The 8,675-nt window shown below is 41.5% G+C and overlaps 2 pseudogenes across 2 annotated transcripts; both read left to right on the top strand.

Moving 5' to 3' along the window:
* The first annotated feature begins 903 nt into the window (after nucleotides 1-903).
* Nucleotides 904-1,427, top strand: LOC308520313 (ubiquitin-ribosomal protein eS31 fusion protein-like; annotated as a pseudogene). Its single transcript has one exon. The product of its transcript is annotated as a ubiquitin-ribosomal protein eS31 fusion protein-like (transcript).
* Nucleotides 1,428-1,627: 200 nt separating this feature from the next.
* On the top strand, nucleotides 1,628-2,300 carry LOC308520312 (large ribosomal subunit protein uL11-like; annotated as a pseudogene). Its single transcript has 2 exons — nucleotides 1,628-1,654; nucleotides 1,725-2,300. The product of its transcript is annotated as a large ribosomal subunit protein uL11-like (transcript).
* Nucleotides 2,301-8,675: the final 6,375 nt, after the last annotated feature.

Below are 8,675 nucleotides of genomic sequence, written 5' to 3'. Positions count from 1 at the left end.
TACAGGGAATCAACAGTAGAGTAGAGAATGCCAAGAATAAAGTAAGCAATTTGGAATATGAGGAAACAAAAAACACCCAAGCAGAAGAGAAAAAAATAATCCAAAAATATGAAGATAGTGTAAGGAGCCTCTAGGACAACTTCAAATGTGCCAACATTCACATCAAGGGAATGCTGGAGGGAGAAGAAGGGGAGCAAGAAATTGAAAACCTATTTGAAAAAATGACAGAAAACTTCCCTTATCTGGTAAAAGAAATAGATATACAAGTCCAGGAAGCATAGAGTCCCAAACAAGATGAATCCAAAGAGGCCCACACCAAGACACATCATAATTAAAATGCCACAGGTTAAGACAGTGAATCTTAAAAGTAGCAAGACAAAAGCAGGTATGCCCTAGCCAGTGTGGCTCAGTGACCAGAGCATTCATCCATGGACTGAAGGGTCCTGGGTTCAATTCCGATCAAGGGCATGTACCTTGGATGCAGGTTTGATCCCCAGCTCTGGTCAGTGCCTGTGCAGGAGGCATGTCTCTCTCATATTGATGTTTCTCTCTCTGTATCTCTCTCCCTTCCTTACACTCTCAAAGAAAAAAAAGAAAAGCAGTTGATTACCTACAAGGTGGCACCTATACAAATGTCAGCTAATTTCTCAACAGAAACTATGCAGGCCAGAAGGGAGTGGCAAGAAATATTAAAAGTGATGAAAAGCAAGGACCTACAACCAAGATTACTCTATCCAGCAAAGCTATTATTTACAACTGAAGGTCAGATAGAGCTACACAGACAAGAAAAAGCTGAAGGAGTTAGTTTATCATCACCAAACCAGTGTTACATGAAATGCTACAGAGGCTTAAGTAGAAGAGCTTCCTTTCTGATCTACCATCTGTGGTGGAGTCACTGCCAAGATGCAGATTTTGGTAAAAACTCTCATGGGGAAAACCATCACTCTCAAGGTTGAGTCCTCGGATACGATAGAAAATGTAAAGGCCAAGATCTAGGATAAGGAAGGAATTCCTCCTGATCAGCAAAAACTGATCTTTGCTGGCAGAAGGATGTGCTTTGACTACAACATTCAAACGGAGTCCACTGTCCATCTTGTGTTGAGACTTCGGGTGGTGCTAAGAAAAGGAAGCAGCAGTCTTACACCACTCCCAAGCAGAATAAGCATAAGAGAAAGAAGGTTAAGCTGGCTGTCCTGAAATACTACGAAGTGGGTGAGAATGGCAAAATCAGTCGCCCTCGCCGGGAGTGCCCTTCAGATGAATGTGGTGCTGAAGTTTTTATGGCCAGCCACTCTGACAGACATTACTGTGGCACATGTTGTCCAACCTATTGCTTCAACCAACCAGAAGACAAGTCATTGTATTTGGGTCAACAAAAGACACAAACTAAAAAACATAAAATAAATAGAAGATCAAAATATGAATAATAAAATGGCAATACATGCATCTCTATCAACAACTGAATCTAAAAATCAAAATAAATGAACCAGGAATCTAATGAACAAAATAAACTGATGAATTAAATAGAACCAGAGGCATGGAAACATGGAGCAGACTGAAGAATCTCAGAGGGAAGAAGGGAGGTAGAGGGGGGAAGGGGGTGCCGGGAAGAGATTAAAGAATTTATATGGCTTTCGGCTCAGAAGAGGCTCAGGTGCAACTTTCTTCGGTCGTCCCGAATCCGGGTTCATCAGACACCAGCTGCCTCCACCATGCCGCTGTAGTTCAACCCCAACGAAATCAAAGTCGTATACCTGAGGTGCACCAGTGGGGAAGTGGGTGCCACATCTGCCCTGGCCCCCATGATCGGCCCCCCTGGGCCTGTCTCCAAAAAAGGTTGGTGATGACATTGCTGAAGCAACCAGTGATTGGAAGGGTCTGAGGATTACAGTGAAACTGACCATTCAGAACAGACAGGCCCAAATTGAAGTAGTGCCTTCTGCCTCTGCCCTGATCATCAAAGCCCTCAAAGAACCACCAAGAAACAGAAAGAAGCAAAAAAACATGAAGCACAGTGGAAATACCACTTTTGATGATTGTCAGCATTGCCCGACAGATGTGGCACTGATCTTTAGCTAGAGAACTCTCTGGAACCATTAAAGAGATCCTGGGGACTGCCCAGTCTGTGGGGTGCAATGTTGATGGCCGCCACCCTCATGACATCATAGATAATACCAACAGTGGTGCACTGGAATGTCTGACTAGTTAAGAACTACAGAGGAAAAATGTTTCAATTAAAGATCATTTGACAACCAAAAAAAAAAAAATTTATATGAACATATGCATTACATATGGACAGACAGGGTGGTGAAGGCCTGGGATGGGGCAGGAACCAGGTGGAGGGGGGAAATGGGGGAGCGGGGAAAGGGGGACATCTGTAATACTTTTAACAATAAAGGTTTTTTTAAAAAGCAAAAAATAAATTAAAAAAATAATAAAATAAGGAGACTTATCCTATTAATGCCACATCCTGTGACCTCATTTAACCTTAGTTACTTCCTTACTCCACAAACAGACACTGAAAGTCAGGGCTTCAACATGAATTTTGGGGTGACACACTTAAATCTATAGTAATGAGCTACTGTTCCAAAGGTCTTTCTAGGAGAAACCTTAGAAATCATCAGTTTATCTTTTTATGGAATAAGAAACTGACAAATTAAAAATGGCGGTGGAGTAAGTGGATGCTGCAGACACCCTCTCACGTCCAAACTGGAATTACAACTAAAATACAGAAAAACTTACTGAATAATCAACGGCAGACTCCCTGGAAAGAACCTTGATAACTGAGGACCAAAAATGGAGACCGCATGGAGGCTGGTAGGAGGGGTGGAGGCGTGAAAGGGCTGCCCGGGCCCCCACAGACAGGAGCTGAAGTTCCAGAGAGATATGTCAGCTGTGGGCAGTTGCCTCTGAGAACTCTGGGGCCTAATCCCAAGCTGGGCCCCCAGCAGAGAGCACCAGAACTGGGAAAGGTACCCACATAATGTCTGTCTGCCAGGGAGAGACGGCTGGAAAGTCAACGCATAAAATTCCCTGTGGAGCCGTCCATCTTGTGCTCTGACAGAGGAACAGCAGTGTGGACTGAATTGAAGCAGGGTGAGCAGAAGCCAGGATCAAGGGCTCTGGGGTGAGAGCTCAGAAGGCAGACTCCCCGGTTTCCTGTGCTGAGCCATTCCCTCACCTGCAGAGGCAGTCTTTCTCATGCAGACAATTGCTATAGAGGTAGCACCACCTGAAGGGAAGACAACTGACCCACCCTATTGGAAAACACCTTGCTCCTTACCAGACTGAGTAACAATGAGCCTCCAGGCAGAAACAGTTACCCTGGCCTACCCTGTTGAAGAAGTCTCTTGCCACACCTGTGGATGACTGCCGGAGTGCACATTAAGAGGAATTCTATCAGTTTGCAGCCAGAGGCAGTCTCTGGAAGCTTTGAGTCTTTTAGTCAGAAATAGCATTCCACACTGTCAGGCAACAGAGATTGGGAGGCGTAGAGGATCTACTTAATACATAGTCACAAACCCAAACAGGGAACCAAAATGAGGAAACAAAGAACCCACAAATGAAAGAGCAAGAGAATTCTCCAGAAGAGATAAATGAAACAGAGATAAGAAATTTAATCTGAGACAAACCTACAGCCAACTTCATACTCCACGGGCAAACACTAAAACCATTTCCCCTGAGAACAGGAACAAGACAGGGATGCTCACATTCATCACTCCTGTTCGACACAGTACTAGAAGTGCTAGCCATATCAGAAAAGAAGAAATAAAAGGCATCCAAACTGGAAAAGAAGTAAAACTGTCATTATTTGTAGGTGACATGATATTATACATAGAAAACCCTAAAAACTTCATCAAAAAACTACTAGACTTAATAAATGAATTCATCAATGTAGCAGGATACAAAATTAACACCCAGAAATCTATGGTTTTTTTATATACGAATTATGAACTTACATAAAGAAAAACTAAAAAAAAAAAAAAAAAAAAATCCCATACTTTGCACAGTGGCAGTATTGTAGCCAATGATGTATATCTGAGGTGCGATTATTGCTAACTGAAAACAAAACAAACAAACAAACAAATCCCATATACCACTGCAACAAAAAAATTAAGATACCTAGGAATAAATTTAACTAAGGAGGTAAAAGACCCAAACTCGGAAAACTACAGGACATTGAAAAAAGAGATAGAGGAAGATATAAACAAATGGAAGAAAATACCATGTTCATGATTGGTAGCATCAACAACATTAAAATGTCCATACTAACCCCCTCAAAAAAAAAAAAATGTCCATACTACCCAAAACAATCTATAGATTCAATGCAATCCCCATTAAAATACCAATGGCGTATTTCACAGACCTAGAATAAACTCTCCAAAAATTCATTTGGAATTAAAGAAGACCCCGAATAGCCACCACACTACTGAGAAATGAGGAAACGAAGTTGGAGGGATCACAATACTAGACATCAAGCTTTATTACAAAGTCACTGTTCTCAAAACTGCCTGGTACTGGCACAAGAGCAGACATATAGACCAATAAAACAGAGAACCCAGTAATCGACCAAAGCCATTATGCTCAGTTAATATTTGACAAAGGAGGCAAGAGCATACAATGGAGTCAAGACAGTCTCTTCAATAAATGGTGTTGGGAAAGTTGGACAGATACATGCAAAAAATGAAACTAGACCACCAACTTACACCGTACACAAGAATAAACTCAAAATGGATAAAGGTCTTAAAACAGTGAGACGGGAAACCATAAAAAATCTTAGAAGAATACAAAGGCAGCAAAATAGCAGACATAGTATATCATAGCAATATCTTTACTGATACAGCTCCTAGAACAATGGAAACTAAGGAGAAAATAAACAAATGGGACTACATCAAAATAAGCTTCTGCATAGCAAAAGATACCATCAACAAAACAACAAGAAAGCCCACTGCATTGGAGAACATATTTGCCAATGTTATATCCGATAAGGGTCTAATTTCCAAAATTTATAGGGAACTCATACATCTTAACAAAAGGAAGATAAACAATCTAATCAAAAAATGGACAAAGGACCTAAATAGACACTTTTCGAAAGTGGACATATAGCCCCAACTGGTTTGGCTTGGCCTGCAGACTAAAGAGTCCTGGGTTCGAATCCTGGTCAAGGGCACATGCCAGGTTGCAGGCTCGATCCCCAGTAGGGGGTGTGTAGGAGGCAGCCGATGGATGATTCTCTCTCATCATTGATGTTTCTATCTTTCTCTCCCTCTTCCTTCCTCTCTGAAATCAATAAAAATATATTTTAAAAAAAGAAAGCGTACAGAAGGCCAAGAGACATATGAAAACATGCTCAAAGTCACTAATCATCCAAGAGATGCAAATCAAAACAACAATGAGGTACCATCTGACACCTGAATGGCTAACATCAACAAATCAACAAATGACAAGTGCTGGCAAGGATGCGGAGAAAAAGGAACCCTCATGCACTGCTGGTGGGAATGCAGACTGGTGCAGCCACTGTGGAGAACACTATGGAGTTTCTTCCAAAAATTAAAACTGGAACTCCCATTAGACCCAGTAGTCACACTTCAGGGAATATATCCCCCCCAAATCAGAAACACCAATCAGAAAGGATATATGTACCCCTGTGTTCATAGCAGCACAATTTACAATAGCTAAGATTTGGAAACAGCCTAAGTGCCCATTAGCAGATGAGTGGATTAAAAAACTAGGGTACATCTACACAATGGAATACTTACTACGCTGCTGTAAAAAAGAAAGAACTCTTAAAATTGGCAACAGTTGCCCTAACCGGTTTGGCTCAGTAGATAGAGCGTTAGCCTGCAGACTGAAAGGTCCCAGGTTCGATTCCGGTCAAGGGCATGTACCTTGGTTGCGGGCAACATCCCCAGTAGGGGGTGTGCAGGAGGCAGCTGATCAATGCTTCTCTCTCATCGATGTTTCTAACTCTCTATCCCGCTCCCTTCCTATCTGTGAAAAAATCAATAAAATATATATTTTAAAAAAAATTGGCAACAGCATGGATGGACCTGGAAAGCATTATGCTAAGTGAAATAAGCCAGCTGGAGAAAGATAAATATCACATGATCTCACTCATTTGTGGAATATAATGAACAATATAAACTGACGAACAAAAATAGATCCAGAGACAAAGAAGCATCGAACAGACCATCAAACCTCAGAGGGAAGGCAGGGGAGGATGGGAGGAGGGAGGCGTAAGAGATCAACCAAAGGACTTGTATGCATGCATATAAGCATAACCAAATGGACACAAACACTGGGGGGATGAGGGCATGTTCTAGGGGGTGGGAGCTGCCAGGGAGAGGTTAATGGGGGAAAAAGGAGACAATACGTAATATTTTAAACAATAAAGAATTAAATATTTTTTATCTGAAACAGACTTCAGAATAATGATGGTAAGATGCTCAACAGCATGAGAAAAGATATAACTATGAAAAAAGACTAGTCGGAAATAAAGAATGACATAGCACAAATAAAGAACACATTGGAAGGCATACACAGCAGATTAAAGGAAGCTGAGTACCGAATCAGTGAATTAGAAGACAGGGTTGAAAAAAATCACTCAATCAGCGAACCAAAAAGAAAAAAATTAATTAAAAAACAGGAGATCTTAAGAGAGCTGTGGGACAACATGTGTGCCAGAAGAGGCAGAAAGGGAGGAAGGGATAGAGAATGTGTTTGAAGAAATAATGAAAACTTCCCTAACCTGGTAAAAGAAAGTCACACAAGTACAGGAGTTACAGAGAACCCCAAACAGGCCCATGCCCAGACACATCATAATGAAAATGCCAAAAATCAGAGTAAGAAACTTGAGATCGAGGCTAGCTGGCTTATCCACACTACAAGTCCTATAAACAGCAAATTTCTATAAATTGGTTATCTAAAAATCCCCACAAACGGGCTCTCCTATGTCATGAAACTGTTGGCCGATATGGAAATGCAAAGCATGCCAAACACAAAATAAAGCAAATTTTAAAAAATTTCAACTGAGCCCTGTGGGTTTGGCTCAGTGGATAGAGCATTGGCCTGTGGATTGAGGGGTCCTGGGTTTGATTCCGGTCAAGGGCACATGCCCAGGATGTGGGCTGAATCCACAGTAGGGGGTGTGCAAGAGGCAGCCAATCAATGGTTCTCTCATGATTGATGTTTTTCTCTCTCTCCCTCTCCCTTCTTTTCTGAAATCAATAAAAATATATTTAAAAATTTTTTCAACTGACTCATGTACTTTCATTAACCTCAATAAAATTTTTATAACCTGAATTTTATTACATACCATTATAGTTATAACTTATTAAGATCAACTGGAAGGTTTCTTTAAAGTTGGAGACCCTTGGAAACAGCATGAGTAATACCATTCATTTTTATTAAGCACTTGTTTCTCAAGGAATTATGTTAGTTTCTTTACTTAAATTCTCAGTTCAGTGTTGTACTGGAATATTACGTTAACTAATGTCTCAGGCATCACTATTAGCCTAACTTCTGCTGACCCCTCACTATCATAAAAAATCTCTACCTTCTTTTTTTTTTTTTTTTAATATATATTTTATTGATTCCTCATAGAGAGGAAGGGAGAGAGATAGAGAGCCAGAAACATCGATGAGAGAGAAACATCAATCAGCTGCCTCCTGCACATCTCCCACGGGGGATGTGCCCGCAACCCAGGTACATGCCCTTGACCGGAATCGAACCCGGGACCCTTCAGTCCGCAGGCCGACGCTCTATCCACTGAGTCAAACCGGTTTCGGCAAAAAATCTCTACCTTCTTGCCCTTGCTGGTGTGCCCAGGGCAGTGATTAGAGCGTCAGCCCATGCACTGAAGGGTCGCAGGTTCAATTCCTGGTCAAGGGCACATACCTGGGTTGCAGGTTTGCTCCCTGCCCCTGGTTGGGGCAAGTGCAGGACACAACCAGCTGATTAATCTCTCTCATAATGACGTTTCTCTCTCCCCCTTCCTTCCCTCCCTTCTACTCTCTCTGAAAAGCAATGGAAAATATATCTTCAGGTGAGGATTAACAACCAGAACATACTTCTCCACCTGCTGTCTTGCTAGCAGAACTACAGTTTCATGGAGTGGAATAATATACCAAGCTCAGAAAATGAATCTTGACTAATCTAAGTAAATCATGGCAATCCTGTCGTTTAGATCAGTGGTTCTCAACCTTCCTAATGCCGCGACCCTTTAATACAGTTCCTCATGTTGTGGTGACCCCAACCATAAAATTATTTTCGTTGCTACTTCATAACTGTAATTTTGCTACTGTTATGAATCGTAATGTAAATATCTGATATGCAGGATGTATTTAGGCGACCCCTGTGAAAGGGTCGTTCGACCCCCAAAGGCAGTGGTTCTCAAACCTTCCTAATGCCACGACCTTTTAATACAGTTCCTCATGTAGTGGTGACCCCCAATTTCGTTGTTACAAATTGAACATAATTAAAGCATAGTGATTAATCACAAAAACAGTATGTAATTGTATATGTGTTTTCCGATGATCTTAGGCGACCCCTGTGAAATGGTTGTTTTGACCCCCAAAGGGGTCGCGACCCACAGGTTGAGAACCGCTGGTTTAGATATTCATGAAACTGTTTTTCCAGCTTCCCTTGCAACTAGGACCAGCTTATGACCAATGAGA

The sequence above is a fragment of the Myotis nattereri genome, assembly GCF_964212035.1.
Source record: "Myotis nattereri genome assembly, chromosome: 5".
Classification (NCBI taxonomy): Eukaryota; Metazoa; Chordata; class Mammalia; order Chiroptera; family Vespertilionidae; genus Myotis; species Myotis nattereri.
The sequence above is the reverse complement of the archived record's forward strand: the minus strand, read 5'-3'. Positions and strand labels throughout refer to the sequence as shown.